This window comes from Corvus brachyrhynchos, unplaced genomic scaffold (assembly GCF_000691975.1).
Source record: "Corvus brachyrhynchos isolate BGI_N302 unplaced genomic scaffold, ASM69197v1 scaffold7, whole genome shotgun sequence".
Classification (NCBI taxonomy): Eukaryota; Metazoa; Chordata; class Aves; order Passeriformes; family Corvidae; genus Corvus; species Corvus brachyrhynchos.
The window spans coordinates 3,819,155-3,836,919 of record NW_008239054.1 but is presented as its reverse complement, the minus strand read 5'-3'; the positions used below and the strand labels follow the sequence as shown (position 1 = coordinate 3,836,919).

General features: G+C 39.7%; 1 long non-coding RNA gene across 1 annotated transcript in view; it reads left to right on the top strand.

Moving 5' to 3' along the window:
* The first annotated feature begins 12,543 nt into the window (after nucleotides 1-12,543).
* LOC108447863 overlaps nucleotides 12,544-17,765 on the top strand; it is an 18,651-nt gene continuing 13,429 nt past the window's right edge. The window contains exons 1-2 of the long non-coding RNA XR_001863564.1: nucleotides 12,544-12,700; nucleotides 16,746-16,813. This is a non-coding gene — a long non-coding RNA (uncharacterized LOC108447863). The remainder of the gene's footprint in view (nucleotides 12,701-16,745; nucleotides 16,814-17,765) is intronic.

Genomic DNA, 17,765 nt, shown 5'->3' with positions numbered 1-17,765 from the left:
GTTGGGCATGCCGAAAGGCAGCCGGCGTTTTGGCAGCTGAACGCTGCTTATCGGCGGCACATCAACGTCGCTCGGTGTCGTTGGCAAAAGCATCAGTAACAAGCCGGGAGGCTGAGAACTGCACTTATTCGTATCAAAAGTAGTAAAACTGCGTTCAGCCTTGCCTTTAACACAGAAGTGTGGCTCACAGAGAGCGGCGCCAGCAGATGATGTTCCCTTCTGGTCCAAATGGAGCCACTCTCAGCATTTTGCTGATGAGGACCATTGGCAGGTCACGTTTATCTCAAAAGCTGACAAAATCCAGCAAACATTTAGATGTTACTGAAACATTTTACCCGATTTAACACCCCCAGGAATACTTTGCAACTGAAAATAAATCCTGTTAAAGTTGTTTTTAAGCAGATAAATATAAAAACTTTGGACACCTTTTTACATATTCATTGCTTAGATTGAAAGAAGTAAAAAAGAACAAAAAAGAAAAAAATGGAGAATTTAAGTGCAGAGAAATTAATGAGCTTTAAAAAGTACTTTATTTCTATCTACAGTGCTATTAACAATTGCAAGTAAATATGTCTGTTTATGACGTGTGATTTTTAATTGGCATTGTACCATAAATGATGAGAGCAAATGCAGGCCAAGCTGTTGGATCCACAACCTGCAACTGATATACAAGCTGTGCTTCAGCACCACTGTTACACTGAGATAAGCATATATAGTAAATAGTACATAGTTACTCCATATGTACGTAGCAAATAGGTGTGGTAAATAGTAAAAAGGCATGTTTCAGGATGTAAACTAATGCTGAGAGACACTTACTCTCACTAGTGTCTGCTGTTGATAATTGGCGTAGATAAAGGTATCTGGAATGAGTGTTGTGGAGGTACCGGGGTATGAAATGGTTGCTCCTAAACATTGGCCTTGGTACCCACAGAGAGGATGTTTCGTGAACCAGCTGCCAGTGGAGGGTCTGCAGGCAGCCTGGATAAACAGGTCATGGTGGCCAAACTGCCGGGTACCAAACCATCAGTATAGTAGGGCAAGGGATGTGGAGTGCCTAGTTTTATTTGCCATTCAGCGTGGCTCTGGCCTCACAGGTGCCTTTGGAGCACTCCCACAGAGGGTCTCAAGGATACACTAGTTACTTCTGTGTTCTGGCTTACCAGTCACTATCAGCTGAAATAGAGGAGGAGGCAAAATATTTTGAACCCAAGTGCTGCTTAGAACCAGAACACTGTTCCTAAATTAAATAGAAAAATATCTTCTCAGAACTAAGTAACCATTTCAATATCCTCTATTCTAACTCTTTTTTTTTTTTCCTCCAGATAAAAAGGTGCTTCCTATGGGTTTACAGGAAGGAAGAACTGAAGGAATAATGAACTTTTAAAATCTCTCATATGAAGTAGGAATAAAATAAGAGCATATAGTCCCTTTAGTGAGCTTCTCACAGGAATCAGAGGAAGGAGATCCTCTTCTGTCTTGCTCAATTTCTGCCCATTTCTTCTCCAGTTTCTTCTTGAACCAAATTTTGAGCAGTATAAAGGATGAACCCAAGAGTTTACAGGGTTTGGATCATGTCTGTTTTATAAGAAATCTAATATATACGAAGTTATTCACAGCCATGCTAAGGGGACTAAAGACATTGGAAATAAACTTTGTGCTACTTTGGGTCTTGATTTCTGCAATAACTAAGTGGGGGAAACATTTTATATGTTAAAGTGAGGGTAAAGTTTTAAACACTACGTTAGTAAATATTTTCTTTAATTTCAATTCATTTTCAAGAAACTGCATCTCAGTTAGCATGTATTTACATTAATTCTCATTGTTTTTTAATATTTATGAATCATCTTGTGCTGTTACAAAAGCATCAGTTTACTGTAAACCACAGGTCCATTCAGTATGCAGTGCGAGGCTCTGACCATTTCCTGTTCCCTTAGCTGCTCTATGCTCAGTAATATCAGGGTAATACTTACTGTCAATTATAGCTCTGTGTCCCTTTTGACTTTCCCAAATTTGCACAGAGCTATTATTTTTTATTCCAGTTAAAAACAAAACCAAAAACATAACAAAATCAAAACCCCTTTTTGATGAATGGCTTTATAGTTGAATGATGAAAAGCACACACACTGGTGGTGTTCAGGAACACCCAAATACAAAATGTTCAAATGCCAGCACATCTTTGTAAAATGTACATTTCAGTTTCCATGTCACAGGATCTGCATATTTAATGTCTGATTTGCAAGCATAACTTGGCACTCAAGTCTCTTGCATGCTGGGAAACAGACAGTTTTGCAGCTTAAATGTACATTTAAGTGGATGGAAATCATGACAAGGGTTAAAATCAGAGATTTTTTTATTATCTATAGAGCTCCTGTAGAAATTCTTTTTTCCAGAGGGTAATATATCTGCATTATAGATAATTGTCTGAATTGCTGAAATAACCCAAAGGTAGTCAGAAAGGTTATTGAGGGAACAAGACAGAACATCTAAACTGACACAAACAAAATCATTCCTCACAGGTCATTGTATTGCTTCAGGGTGTCATTGTTGCTGCAAACAGTTAATGCCAGGGAGCTTTCCTTTGGTTTTCATTCATGCTGTCCAGAGGAAGGCAAACTTTCTGTTTTGTTCATTATGAAACACACAAATCATGTACACTGGCAGAGCAGCAAAATAGAGAGATAAAAACTTCAGTTTGGGTACTGCAGTTGATGTCCTTATACTGCTGAGAGGTATGAACCAGGATACCATGACCCCTTGTCAGTCGGTAGTACTCATTAGCAGGAATTTTATTGTCTGCAAGGTAGATCCAGCCACAAAGCACCTTGCTTCCATTCAAGCTGTTGTAGATGTCTGCAGATCTCCACTGCTGATTAGTACTGTTCCCTCAAAGCCATGCTGCAGCAAATGACATGAACCTTTGGTGTAGTCTCACCTTGACGACTGTATGTGATTCTGGGCTCCACCATTTAAGAAGGATGTGAAGGTCCTGGCATGCATTTAAAGGTGGGCAACAAAGCTGGTGAAGGAGCTGGAACAAATCTGTGAGTAGCAGCTGAGGATTTCAGATTCATTTAGTTTGGAGAAAAGAAGGCTGAGGGGCAACCTCATTGCTCTCTATAGCTTCCTCAGGATGGGGAGGGAGGTGCTTAGCTCTTCTCCTGGGACCCAGTGACAGGACACATGGGAATGGTTCAAAACTCTGTCACGAGAGGTGAGACTGGACAGTAGGAATCATTTCTTTACTGACAGGGTGGTCAAACACTGGAACAGGTTTGCTGTAGAGGTGAGCAATGCTCCAAGCCTGTCAGTGTTTGAGGTATTTTTACAAGGCCCTTAAAAACATGCTTTAACTTTTGGTCATGCCTCAACTGGTCAGGCAGTTGGACTAGATGGTCATTGTAGGTCCCTTCCAAGTCAAATCTCTTCTCTTCTCTTCTCTTCTCTTCTCTTCTCTTCTCTTCTCTTCTCTTCTCTTCTCTTCTCTTCTCTTCTCTTCTCTTTGTGGGTAGGGATGTAATAAAAAAATTCTTTCTAAATCAGCAAGCATCAATTGAATGGTGCATGTAAGTGATATGTCTGAAATAGGCATGATGCCAGTCTTTCTATCCTTGCTATTGGTATGTGCAGATGCTTGTTTTATCAATATAAGTTAGAAAGTGAATTTCAGGCCAATAAGTAGATTTTTAAAATAATATTATCTCACACAAATTGAAATGTATTTATTTATTGTTTCAGTCCATTTGGGATTCTCTGACTGTCCCTGATGTCTAAGCTTTTGTCTGCTTCACCTGAGTATGGTAAGGTCTATCAATCATGCCCAAGTGTGATAACCACAGGTTATGGACATTCTTGGGAACTTTTCACAGAGCATGTCAAAACCTTCATTTAATGGACACTCTCAAATTTAGTGTGGATGTGCAAGCAGTAGTACTTGAAGATGATTGGGAAGTCCCCAGAGATCTCAGATATGTCAATTACTTTAGACTATGCCCTTTAAGAAATGACCTCCCCATTATCTATTATTATGTAAGGGGTGTAGCCTTGCAACTTTATTTTCTCTTGTACAACAAGATAGAAACATGTGTTCCATGGGTTTTAAGAGTAAGACTTACTGCATTTGTGACAGAAGGTATATTTACAAGCAAGCAAAGATAGAATTCTAAAAATGGGACCAGGAAATAAAACAGGCTTTTGAATTGGAAAAAAAAAAAAATAGGAAACATCACTGAAATGAAACACTTCAGACTAGATGGCCAACCTTAATAGTCTTATGGTTTTATAGCTTATCAATTGTTTTGTTAAAATTTTTATTTACTTTGCCAATTATCATCAAAGGCTTTTTTTAAAATGTTACTATTATTCTAGCTTACATGTCTTTAAAATGCTAAACATTCCCAACACTGTGTAGTGTTGAATGAGTTGTTTGCTATCTGATTGCAGTTTGATGCAAGTGACAGCAATTTTAGATATCTAACTACATATTACTAGAAATATGACATGCATAATCATATTTTTGCTCTAAAATTATTAGCATTGTGATAGATCTGGATACAATTTTACATAATTTGAATTAACATAAACCAGGCTAATGTGCACTTGTGAGCAAATCTTTTGTTCCAGACTGAGGCAGAGCAGCTGAGCTGGAAACTGAGCAGACAAATGATGGAGTTATGGAGGGAAATCCCTTCTCCTTCAGCAGAGAAGGAGCTGTTATCTTAAGTTCCCTATTAATATGAAAGTTTCTACCCTCGATCAGAGAAAATGCCTATTGTGATCACTACTCCAGAGTCACAGCTGTATTTAAGTGTCTGCTTCCTATCAAAACTGCTTAAACTATTAAGGATTACTTGTGATACTTTGGCTTGTAAGGGGTTTTGTTGAGGGTTGTCAAACCTAAACTTTCAATATTCATTTATACTGCAGTCACGTCAGTCCTTTCTAGGATAAACTGGTAAATATGTGTCTCTAGCTGATGGTGATGAACACTTCCAGCCCCTATACTCCCACCAATTAATTGCTTTTTATCATTGAGTAACAGCATCAGTCTATTTCCTGAATCCTTCCAAGGATGTCACACAGACCAGGACTGCTGGACTTCTGTGAAAGTTGTATTACTCCCATTCACTTTTTATGTTTCAACAGGTATGTCACAAATTCACCAGAAACGATGAAAAGTGTTTTTTCTGCCACCACTGAACATAGCTCTTCCAGAAAACAATCAAGTTCTCAAAATTACATTCCATTTCAACGATTTCTGAAATTACAAGGACATTTTAGAGAGTGAGTCATATGACATATGACATATGTCATAAGAATGACTTGGTTTGGGTGGGACCTTAACAATCATCCAGTTCCAACCCTCCTGCCATGGGCAGGGACAACTTTCACTAGACTAGGTAGCTCAGAGCCCCATCCAACCCGGCCTTGCTAGCACCCTGTCCTTCTAACATTTGCATGCCATCCCAGAGCTTGCCAGGGACAAGCCTGGTACTGTTCCCCTCTCCTATCACATCTTGTTTAAAGCTCTGCCAATGAGCCCCACTAATTGTGGAGCAAAGACTCTGCTCCCTCACTGAGAAAGGTGAGTCCCGTCTGATGCCAACATGCCCGGTGCTGGGTAGGCCGTTCCACTGTCAAAACCCACAACATTTTGGTGGTGACAACGGCTGTGGAGCCATGTATTAATAGACTCAGTCTATCTGTTGCTTCTAGTTGTTGCTGCCTTCAACTGGAAGTATAGAGGAGAAAATAATTTGCGTCCCAGCTTCCCTTAGCAACAGTCTCAAGGCCCCAAGGCCCAAAATGATCCTTTTTGGTCATTCTTGGACTATGTGTTGCCACTTAATTGACCCCTGTGTGGCAGATCAGTAATGGGTAGTAGTCTGAGGGCTGCACTAGGCTAGGAAGTTTCCTTAACCCCAGCCCCAGGGAGGCAGCTGACCTCCCTGTGGGTTGGGCCTGGTCAGAATATTGGGCCTTCTGTTCCCCTTAGAAGTGAATCACCTACAACCATTACCCACTTTTTTGTACTTTTGGAGGTGGTTGTGATGGGGTGGGTTAACATTTCTGATTGTGGTGACCCCTGTGGTGTAACTGGACCTTCATCATCTTTGTCCTTTAGCTGGCTTTCCACACACAAAGCCTCATACCTTTTGTGCTGGGGCACCTGGGGAGTGAGGTGACGAGGAAGGATTTCACTTGCCACCCAGAGTGAACATGGACTACCCTCCATGCACTCCTTTCTTTACAACTGCTACCTTCTCCTTGCTGGGGGATGAATAGAGGATCCCCTTGATCTTGAATTATTTCTGATATCTGTTTCTGTCTCAGGAAGGCCAGAGCTTGATTCTACCAGTCTATCTCCCTTTTTGATTCTCTAATATTCCTTAACCTTTCTTCCCCATCCTGTAACTGATACCAGGCTGAGCAAATCGTCCAGCTGGTCACATTTGACACAACAGTTATCTCTGCTACAGTCCAGTGAAAGGCTCAGGCACTCCCTACAGCCTGAAACCTGAATGGCTGCATATTTTTTTGGGAGCTCTGCCTGGGTCACTACATCCTTTTTGTTGAGTGTAAATGACTTGTCTCCCTTTCAAGGGGACACCATACCTGCATTCTCTTGGCAAGGGCAATGGCCACTACCTGAACTGACTGCAGTGCCCTTCCTGCTCACCTTGACTGCGTGAAGTGCTGCGCCATACCCTGGATAATGCACCACACCATTTGCCCATGAGCATGAGAGTTTTCTGCTTATTTTGGCACTGGCACCATACACACAAGGCTGACCTCTACAAGCTCTTTCCAATGGATCAGAATGACACTAGCTCTTTCCCCATACCATTAGCTTATTTATTAAACTTTGGTAGGCTATCTGTTCAGACTTATTGGTAATTTTTTTCTGACCAAGAAGATTACTGACATGTTCATTCATTTTAAAAGGAGACTAGAATGGATTTCTCATTTGGCTGTCAGTCCATGTTCTTCATTTGTCAGAAAAAAAGTCTAAGCTTGCTCTTCATTTGTCAAATCTGTCTTTCCCATCATATACAGTGAGTCAGAGATTACAACTCATCTCAAGTACTTATAGCAAATGTGTTGTGAACAGTAAGAATGAGATCACTTGACTTTACAGTGCATGTACAGTAGCTCATAGCACATGCTACGGGACACCATTGGCAGGATCAAGCCAATAAAATAGAATAGCAACATAGAGAAGAGTCCTGCTCCGCTCACAGATACACAAGCTTTGGCTTTTTGGTCTTGGGTTATTTTCGTCTCTGATGCTTCTGACAGTTGTTTGACATGAAGTTTCCCTCTTCTGACATTGTGCATGTAAAAAAGTATCAGCAGGATTCTCTTAAGGAAGCAGCCTTTTAAATTCTTTTAAATTCCAGTGAGATTTTTAAATTTTTGCATCCCAAGGATATTAATCACTCAGAATCACAGAATCAATCACAGCATGGTTGGTGCTGGAAGAGGCCTCTGGAGATCACCTAGTTCAAACCCTGCAGGTTCACCTAGAATAGGTTACACAGGATTGCATCCAGACAGGTTTTGAATATCTCCAGAGAATGAGACTTCACAACTTCTGTGGGCAGCCTGTTCCAGTGCTCTGTCACCATTACAGTAGTTTTTCTTCATATTCACATGGAACTTCCTGATTTAAGTTTGTGCCCATTGCCCATGTGCCCATTGTCCTGTCACTTGGCAGCACTGAAAGAAAGTCTGTCCCCATCCTCTTGACACCTGCCCTTAAAGATATTTGTGTGTATTGACAAGATCCCTTCCCAGTCATCTCTTCTCCAGACTAAACAGGCCCAGCTTCTCCAGTCCTTTAATCTTCTCCATAGCCCTACTCTGGATCTCACCTCACAACATCCAAATAACTTGAAAAAAACAAGACTAGAATTCATTGTCAAGTTCAAGTGAAAATCCACATTATCAGACAAGTTTGTGTGAAACCAATCCACAAGTCAGGGACAAGAACAAGTCCAGTGATTTCTGGGTGCATCCATCATGACAGAGGAGGTCTGAGATTAAGCTGGAAATTCAGACTGCAAATCAGAACTATACCTGGCCAGGCATAAATGTGGCAGAGCCCAACACAAGCACTCATACTGCATAGCCAAAAAAGAGATTAAGAGCTTAAAAAAGCCTATGTGTCCATGGGCAGTGGTGTGAACCAAGGCCCCCGATAAGGCCAGATAGTGCCAGCAAGGCTTATTAATGTGTTCAGAGCCAAGAGGTGTTGGTGAAGTGGTGGTGAAAGGAACAAGGGAATTACCTCTGCTCACTACTTTGTGTATTTTTATGTTGACAGGGTGTGGCTGAGGGGCCACAGAAAAAGAGAGGAGATGCAAACTAGGTGTGTAGCAATAGTTTAGAAATCAGAAAAAGAGTGGGATGGAGGGGATGGGTGATTACAAACTGGAGAAAAGGAAACAAAACCAACCTAAGATGTGTGAGAACTGGAAGGAGAAAAGAAAAGATGGAACAAAAGAGTAAGGAGGAAAATTTTGGTTCCCATAAGAATAATGCAGTTATAGAATAATAAGAATTTTATGGAAATAAGGGAAAAAGCTCAAGTATATGTGTTTATTCTACCTTTTTTGGTGGCAGCTGGAGCTTTGCCCCTATGCATAAACGAAAAAGAAGATCTTACTAAGTCATTATATTTCATCTCTTTGTTTTCTCCTTCAAGTTGCCTTCATTTTTACTGTTACATCTTATTCTGCTTTGATGAAAGAATCTCTACTTGCCATGGGTGTCTGCAGGATTTCCTGTGAAGATGGATATTTTTCCCTTTGTTTCTACTTTCGGTTTTCCAACTTCTGTCTGTGCCCTGACCTGTGCCAAAAATTTCCATCAACAAAGTAGCATCAGGTCCATAGCTGACTGCATTTTGCTCCCTTTCCTTACATATGTATTTGGTTCACTGTTAACTTTATTAGGAAGGGCCTACTGACTTACAACGAATCAGAATTTGAATTTGCAGCGATATGAGTGTAGTTTTATACCAGGAGAGCTTGGATCAGATCATCATTAGTTGTGTCTAGTGTTTCTTCAACCCATATCAAAAATGCTTCTTTCACCTTAATGATACCACTTCCAATTTCATGCATCTTCAGACCTTCCATTACCAGTTCTTCTGACATTTTTCTGTCACCTTAGATTTTCTTGCTGTCATTTTCCTCTTGCTTCCTAATCACAGATTTAGACACAGGTCTCATTGTCCTTGTCAACCTTGGACTGATGAGCAATTTCATGAAATGAGAATCAAATGTAATATCATTTTATACTTCCACATTCAGAAATATATTTTAAGATAAATGTAAATGCTTATTACTTTGTTGTGTTAAAATATCCAACAGCCCTTTAATATTCCACAGTTTTACCTTTTTCATGGTCTAAATTCAATTAATCAACAGAATATAGGGGAAAAGTAGAAAACTTATCAAGTCTTTTACAACAGTCTTAGCTCTGATTCTTTTTGCGCTGGATTTTACATCCTGCTTTCAAAATAACTGAACCACAGCATGAATGAAAATGTTACTTACCAGGACAAGTGAAGTGAAAATACAAAACAGAATAAAATATATTTCAATGGAACATACATATTACTTAATGGTTGCATAGCTATATCGTGGACAGTAACTTCTGAGTATATTTGGAAAGAGATAGCTGTGAATCTGTGAATTAATCAGAGTCAATTCAACTGTATTCAGTGTAGTTTACCCTAATGCTTATAAATCTGACCCATAATCCAATTTAGTCTCACTTTTATATTTAAATTCATGCATGATCTGACAGGTTTGATAATCTCAGTTACCACAATTAATTTCTCCTTTCAGAAAATAATGCATGAAGCACCAGATTTATGGAACTGACCTAGATAGTTTAAATCAAGTCTAATGTAGAGGTTGTCAGGAAAAAACCATACCTTTATTTTTAAACTGGCATGGAGAAGGTGTGTTACTATTTCTGGTATGTGATAACAAGATCAGGCAGGCCGTAGTCCAGTCTGATCCAGACAGGCCCATAGTCAAGTTACTTTAATTTTAATAGGAGGAAATTATATTTATTATTTGAAATTGTTAAATATTGAGTGTTGAACAGGGAACTTGCCAAGTTAATTGAATTAGTGCATGTATTCATTTGTATTATTTGATTATGTCAACTAGGAACAAGCAGACTCCTGCGAATAATTTGATTCTTCTTTATTCTTGCTTCAACCAACAATGGAAATAGTTTATGTTTCCCATTTGACATACCAAATTCCATCAATATTTCAAGAATCTTTTCATCTTGAGCCCCATTGTACAAGAACCTTTATTCACCAATCTGACCTTCTTCAGAAGATTTTCTACTGGCTCTCAATACCAATTTTTTTGTGACTCCTGAGCACGAACATGCCTTAGGCAGATGAATCAAAAGTCCTGTGTCCCTTGAGACAGGGACCATCCTGGGTGATTTAGGAGGGCTTTCAAGAGTCTCCTTTGAGCAACTAGTCTTCCAACCATGTCCCAGACTTATTTCACCATGGCCCTGAGCCTGGGGCCTCTGCAGTCTGGGGTGCCAGGAGATGGGGTGGGAGCCACAGCCACCAGCTGCAGTGGTGAATGCTCCCAGTTTGCTTCAGGCAAGATCAGCTGTGTTAGTGTAAACAGTTTAAATACAGTTTCTGTTCCATGAGGTAGAGCCTGTGAACTTTTCGCCCTGCAGATTACTGGCTGTAGCAACCTCTGACAAGGAGGCATTGCCTCACAGTGAGGGTTAATGAGGGTCAGGTCCCTCCTTTTCTGCCAAAGAGGGGTCTAATTATTAAGTTTGGTAGTGAACAAGTGAATTCAGGTTGGTGCAGTTCACTTGTGAAAACTTCTGGATAGGATGGAATGGCTCTCCTACTCACCTTAAATTGTACTACAGTTACTGAGTCTGCTGTGTGAGATTTTGACATTCTGGCATGCAGATTCAGAAATGCTATGAAGCAGGAAGCTCAACACAGTCTCAAAATTACTGCAGGTAAAGATAAACCATAATCAGCATTTAATTCACCAATTTTGATAAAACTTTGAAAATGGAATTGCCATTCTAGCTTGCCTTTAGTCCTTGCTCAACAAATAGCAGGGGTATTCTTTTCCCTTGCTCTGTGTGGGGTAATAAAAAAGAGATGTTAGCTATCTCCTTTCTTTGGGAAAGTCAACGGTGAGAAAACATCAAAAGCTTCTGAGAACATGCAACCTCAGATTTGAATTTCAGTGTGACAATTTCTTATCTGGAAAAACCCTTTTTGAATTTTCTGAATATATACATGAAAGCTATTACAGGAAGGTGGGGGGGAATAATGAGGAAGCAATAGAGACAAACTGATTTGAAGGTTTTCTTAAGATACATTTTTCCTGTGAAGTTTCCATGCCTTTCCTTTCCCTTAAGAAATACATTAGTGGTATCAATGGTGAGAGTAGTATTTGAGGTGAAGCTGTTTTACTGCTTTAAAAACACCACCACCACCAAACAGCATACAGATAAATTCAGAATAGTTTCAGGGGAAAAAACAGGAGTGAAAATTCAGGAGCTCTACTACTACAGAGCTTGTAGGGAGCCTTAGAAATTTCTGGTGTTAATTGGTCAATGTGTTGTTTTATGCCAAAACCCATAATATAATGTGCTGATCTGTTGGAATTTGGATGTGGTAGGAAACACTTGTTTGTTAAAATCCTTGGCTCAGGATGGACAGCACATGGTGTCAGAGATAAAAGAGGATTTTAAAAAGCGCCCATCAGTAGCAGAAGGTACAAGTAAGAAGGCGGAGGTAGCTCTATTTCTCATAATAGCAGATTCTGAAGCAGCAAATATTTTTCATTTTTTAGCTATCCCAGAAAGAGGAGGCTGACTATGAAACTGTACTGCAGAAATCTGAGGAGTATTGTGTTCCATCTGAAAATACACGAATACATACAGAGAAAGATGAATTTTAGCAGAGATTGTCTGAATGAGAGAAAAACATAGAGGAGTTTCTGACTAAGACTGAAGAGCTAGGCTTGCAATTTTGAGTACCTGTATCTTGAATAAGATAACAGATCTTGAGGAGACACAGAATTAAGCTATGATTAAAGCAAATAGAATTTACCAATCAAAACAAGCAATGTAATACGAGCCTTTAATTTGTGGATGGTTTGCAGTCTGGACATGACAGAAAATCCAAAACATTAAAGGAATGGATGGTTTAGCTAGAAAGGCATGAAAACCTCAAAGATAGACTTCACAAATAAATACCACAAGAGCAGCACAAGCTGAAAGCAAATGGGACTTTTCTTATTCCTAACTGCAATACTTAACCCCCTGATTCTGTGATGCCATGTTCCCCCTGTTCCCTGCCCTAGCCTTGGCCACTCCCTTGGTTTCTCCCTATTGGCTCCTGTACCCCAACCCCGCCTAGGGACTGCCCCTGGGCCCGGACAAAACCACCCTGCACCCGGACCACAAGGTCTCTCTGCCTCTGTGGGCGCTGGGATGAGATGTGATTAAAGCCATCTCAAACCCTCATGAGAGACCCTTCTCTGCCTTCTTTATCACCACTGCGTTGTAACGCTGCTGGCTGCCGGAGCCAGATCAAGGGACTGTCCCAAATGGACTCTGGGATGCGACTGATCGCATGGCCCTAGGAAACCCTCGCTGAGCTCTCAGGGAGCAGCAGGTAGGCAGAGTCCAGCAGTTACAACAGGAGACTAATTAATGAGCTGTCAGAAACAGTTACTTCCCAGTTGAAGGAAAAGCCATAGGTGGCAGAAGGTAAGGAAGTGAAATTAAAGACTTAGGGAAGGAGGATTACCCCACTGCGTGAATTTTTTTTCTGGATGTATGGGTAAAGGAATTCTCAAAGATACAGATTTTAATAGTACAAGGGAAACTTAATATGCCTTCCTGTAATAAAAAGAGATGATCCCTTAGCCTATGCCTGAGTTTGTTAAGACCAAGATATCCCACAAGACCTCTAATGTATTTGTACAGCAGCATTTTTTCTTCTTTTGTTTGTTTGGGGTTTTTTTTTTTTTTGTTTGGTGGGGTTTTTTTTTTTTTTTTTTTTTTTTTGTTTTTTTTTTTTTTTTTTTTTTTTTTTTTTTTTTTTTTTTTTTTTTTTTTTGTTTTTTTTGTTTTTGTTTTTGTTTTTTTTTTGTTGTTTGTGTTTGTTTTGTTTGGGGCTTTTTTGGCAATAAAGCAGCTCAAGGCCTTTGACCCTAAGTTGGTTTGATACAAACAAAGACTGGTGGTCTTTGCCATAGGTTTCGGAGTCACTGGATAATTGCTGAAGTTAGGATAGTAGTGTTCCTGCTTTGACAAGTACAAAGCCCAAGGAAGTGGCATGGGGCTGGGCAGGATGAAATACAAATCAAGGCCAGTAGATGAGCAAGGTCATTGCAAGGGAAGCTCTCACGGCTTCTGTCACCTTTGCATCAGTAGCTTTACCTGGATGCCTTCCTTGGGTCCGTGGACACAACCAGGGCTGCTTCTCCCCTCCTGTACATCATGCCTTATTTCTTCCAAACAATGCAGGATCTAGAAAGAGGGGACATTTATGGCTACTTCAGTATGTAGGAAATGGCATAAGGTCTTTGTCAATACAGACCTTCTAAGAGAGTAATTTTCTTTTGCAGAATTAGTGGTATATACCTTTAATGCTGATTTCAAGGTGTTTTGCAAACAAATGTTTTAATCAGGAATAGGGTTTTAAAAATACTGGGACAGCAAAGTCTATGAAGAATTCAAAACAGCAAAAAATATTTCTTCATGCAATCTGAAATCAAGCTTCAAACCTATGGCCACCACAGAAGGAGTCAATGCCAGGACAATATCAAGGTGGGAGCGAAGGTGCATATGGCTTTCGGCTACCTTGTGCTAGTCTGAATCTTCCATCCTGTATTGCTGCTATAGAATGGAGTTTATACTGTGGCAAAGAGGGGAGTACTACACTGGTTTGGAGAACTTTGAATAGTCTTATGTCAGGAGAGAACAGACATTCCTTAGGCAGTGGCCTGTACACAGGAGGGATGCAGGCCACATGCCTTCCAGTTACAAATGGGTTGGTGGAAACTCAGCAGGCTTCTACTGCAACCTGTCTGTGCTCAGATGTGAGCCAGTCCTGTGGTCAATCTTTTAGCAAGTCAGTGGGGGACACAGCCATGGAGCTGAAGAGCCCAGAGGTGGCACATCTGGGATGGATCACTTCTGAGCAGTTATTGGTAGCAAACAAAAGCAATCAGACACAATGTTGTGGGGGAGCACAGCTTGCAGGGGCTGGGGCCATATTTCAGGTTATTAACATCAAGAATAGCTTTAGTTAGTAATTCAGTCCTGATATAATTTAGAAAATGCCAGAAGTGCCCAGCAAACTTGAAAAAAAGCCTGAAATCTTGTTAGGTTGCTGGAGGAAGATGGACAGATCCAGGCAGGAAGCAGGTGTCCCATTGCACAGAGCTGTACATAACTAGGATTTTGACCTAAAATAACAAACTGACGATCTGCATCATAAAGGCAATCCAATCTCCAGTTCTGACTCATTGATCTCACTTTGTATTTAGCATAATGACAATGTGAGGCATTTTAAAGGGCTCTTTTTCTCATTTGGATTTTAACTTCTGAATGGAGGGTGAGGTCCCACTGTCCTCAAGGTCCCCTTGCCCTTGAGGATGTAAGGCAAAGGACACAAACTGAAACATATGAAAATCCTCCTGGACATCAGAAAATATTATGGTGGTTTTTTTTGGTTTTTTTTTGGTTTTTTTTTTTTTTTTTTTTTTTGCAAAGATTATTTTATACTGGAACAGTGTTCCAACAGAGAAGCTGTGGAGTCTCCATCCTTTGAGATGTTGCAAAACCATGTGGACACAGTCCTGGACAACCAGCTCTAGATGGCCTTGCTTGATTCATGACATGAGTCAGAAAGCTTGAGGTCAAGTTAGAAATGGAGCACCTATCTCCAGTCTATCACTTGATCTAAGCTAGGAGTAGTGCTTCTTAAACCACTGCTGTGCCACTGCTACAAGTCATGGGTTTTCTTAAGCAAATTCTATTCAGACTCCAGATAATTATGTTATTGCTGCAACTGGTTTTGGGTTTTTTTCAAAATTATGATTCAAACATTTTTTAACCCACATATGTGTTTTTCTGAAATTACCTCAGCTCCTTCAGTTTATACACCTCAGTCAAGTGTAAAATTAAACAAAACCAGGGGGGAAATTATGCTCAAAGAAAGAAAAACACATCTGGAAAAATAAGTCACTGTGTTGTCTTAATGCATTGTAGTCAAAGGCTGAGAAGTGTAAAATAGAAATCCCATTCCATTTTGTGAAAGCTCTTCTGCTGGCAGAGGTGAAACTAATAAGGCTGGTAAATCTTTATGATAAATATTTAATAAAACTTCAGAGGTGTATGATTTACTGCATTATCATTCCTCAAAGAAAGGAAATAAGTAAGACCCTATACTTGCAAAGACCGTGCGTTTCTTTCAATAATTACAAACCACAAACCTCCCCACTGGTCACAATTGTGTGGGTGTGAAATAGAATTTTCCTCTATTTTTTAGTCATCTGTAACCCATACCTGGCCAGTACTCCCTAACCAAAAATGCTGAAAAGTGATGAAAATTTCCCCAAATTGGAAGGGAATGAGAGGAAGTTTCTTGGTGGAGAGGACAGCTCGCTTGTAAGTCATAAATCATACTGTTCCTCTCAAAGCAGTCAGAGTTCATAGACCCAGCACAGGTCCTCATTCCCGTTTTAATGGATATTCCCCATGCACGAGAACATAATTTGTCTAGGTAACATCATTTTACTCATTTGATATGTATATAAACCTGTACACTTTATTGCATGTAATCAAAGAAATCAGTGAGCATATTTATTAAAAAAACCTACAAGGTTCTATATCTCTGAGTAAAGATGTTAGAAGTTGCTGTTTTAAGCTTCATTAAGATTTTTATGAAACAGAAAAGTGCTTCTGGCATTGTATGGTTCTGAGAAAATCTTTGATATGCATGTTAGCATCAATTTATGGGTAGGTTTAGGTGCCTGTATAATTAAAGGGATATTTCATATGCTCTTTTGGAGGGGAGAGTCTGTTTAAAAGACTAACAGGGAATTTTGAAGGGAGTGAAAGATCATTTGGTACCTTTGCAAGACAGTGTACTTAAAAGACACGAATCTTCACAGATCCATAGTGATTAAGCACATGAAATTGCCAAAAGTGCAGTGATTCATTGTACTGCTTCCCCCCTCCCCCTGCCATGAATTTCCATGGGTTGATTTATTGATTGGTTTGAAGCCCATTAATGAAGATATTTGAAAACTGATGCCTTGTGTGTATTCACATAGTATGTCTTAACTAGGACTGAACTCCCACAAAAAAATCATCCTCTAGTTACTTTCCAGGAAGATAAGGTTTATCACATTCCTAAACAGTCACAATGCTGTGGAGAAAGTAAAAAATACTGTAGAAAAAAAGAAAAACTTAAACCAACAGCCACGTATTTCTTTTTTCTATCACCATGTTGATGGGGGACAAGATTCTATTCTGCTACAACCTTGAGATACAGAGAGAAAAATATGGGAACTATAAAAATAATGCCAAGTGATGTTTTCTCCCAAATTCCGCAATAAATATACTGGTTGTGGAATAGCTGGGTGGGACAAGGACATGTACAGTAGTCATCTGCTGTTAAAGAAAAATCTATTTTTATCCTATAGAATGGAGAAACTCTTCAAGAATAGTTCATCTGTGTGAAAATACAACACCGGAAGGCCTACCAAGCAAGGTCTGTACATCCTAAAATGCTTTGCTAAATAAATTCAGCCCTAGGGAGTCTACAGCACAGAATAGCACAGGGCATGAATGAGCAGTAAGTCAGTTCCTTGTGTTTATCTGGCAGTGTCACCACCCCTATCCTGTTCCAGACAGTTTTGCACATCATGTTGGCACAAAGAAGGAAACAGAAAAGGTGTAAAAGAAAACTTCCAAAAACTTTTCCTGGTTTAAGATGTTGAAGACCCAGGCCTAGGCTTTCATGAGAATACCAGATTAATTGGACTCACAACTGCTCTTTTCCCCTTTTCCTGAAATTTCTTAGAAAATGTGTTCCCTTTGCTAATGCATAGATTTTGTTTCAGCTGTTAAAACTCACATTCTAAGCTTAAAAATAAATATCAATCTATGCTGGCATTTGCGACAAGGCAGAGGTTTTGGAACAATGATACACAGAGTTTTTTTTAGCATTGAAGCAAATCTTCCCCAAGAATTATGATGAAATGGAGGGCTGCATTCAGCAGCAGAGTCACTAATGACCATTTCTGTCCTCACCAGTAAATAGCACAGCAGTTAATGGAAATTACTTTTGAGTATTTCTCAAGACAGCTGAATGAAGAAACCAGCCAAAGACACATTTAAATCTCCTCTTGCTTAATTAACATGCATCTGGCAAACACATAACACTGTAAATACCATATTATCTCGGATACTGTAAAAGAAGAACAGTGAATGGATTGATACTGATACAGATAGGGAGATAAATTAGCTTGATAGATGGTCTCCTGGTGTTTGTCACTCCCAACCACCGTAATTACAACTACATTTAAATACTTGGCAGTATGCAAATCACAATTTAAAGTAAATAGCTTAAAATACATGTGTCTGAAGTATTGGTTCAAACCATATTTCAAGAGAGAGATGGAAAGGAAAGAGGAGATTTGATGCATTCTCCAAAAATCAAT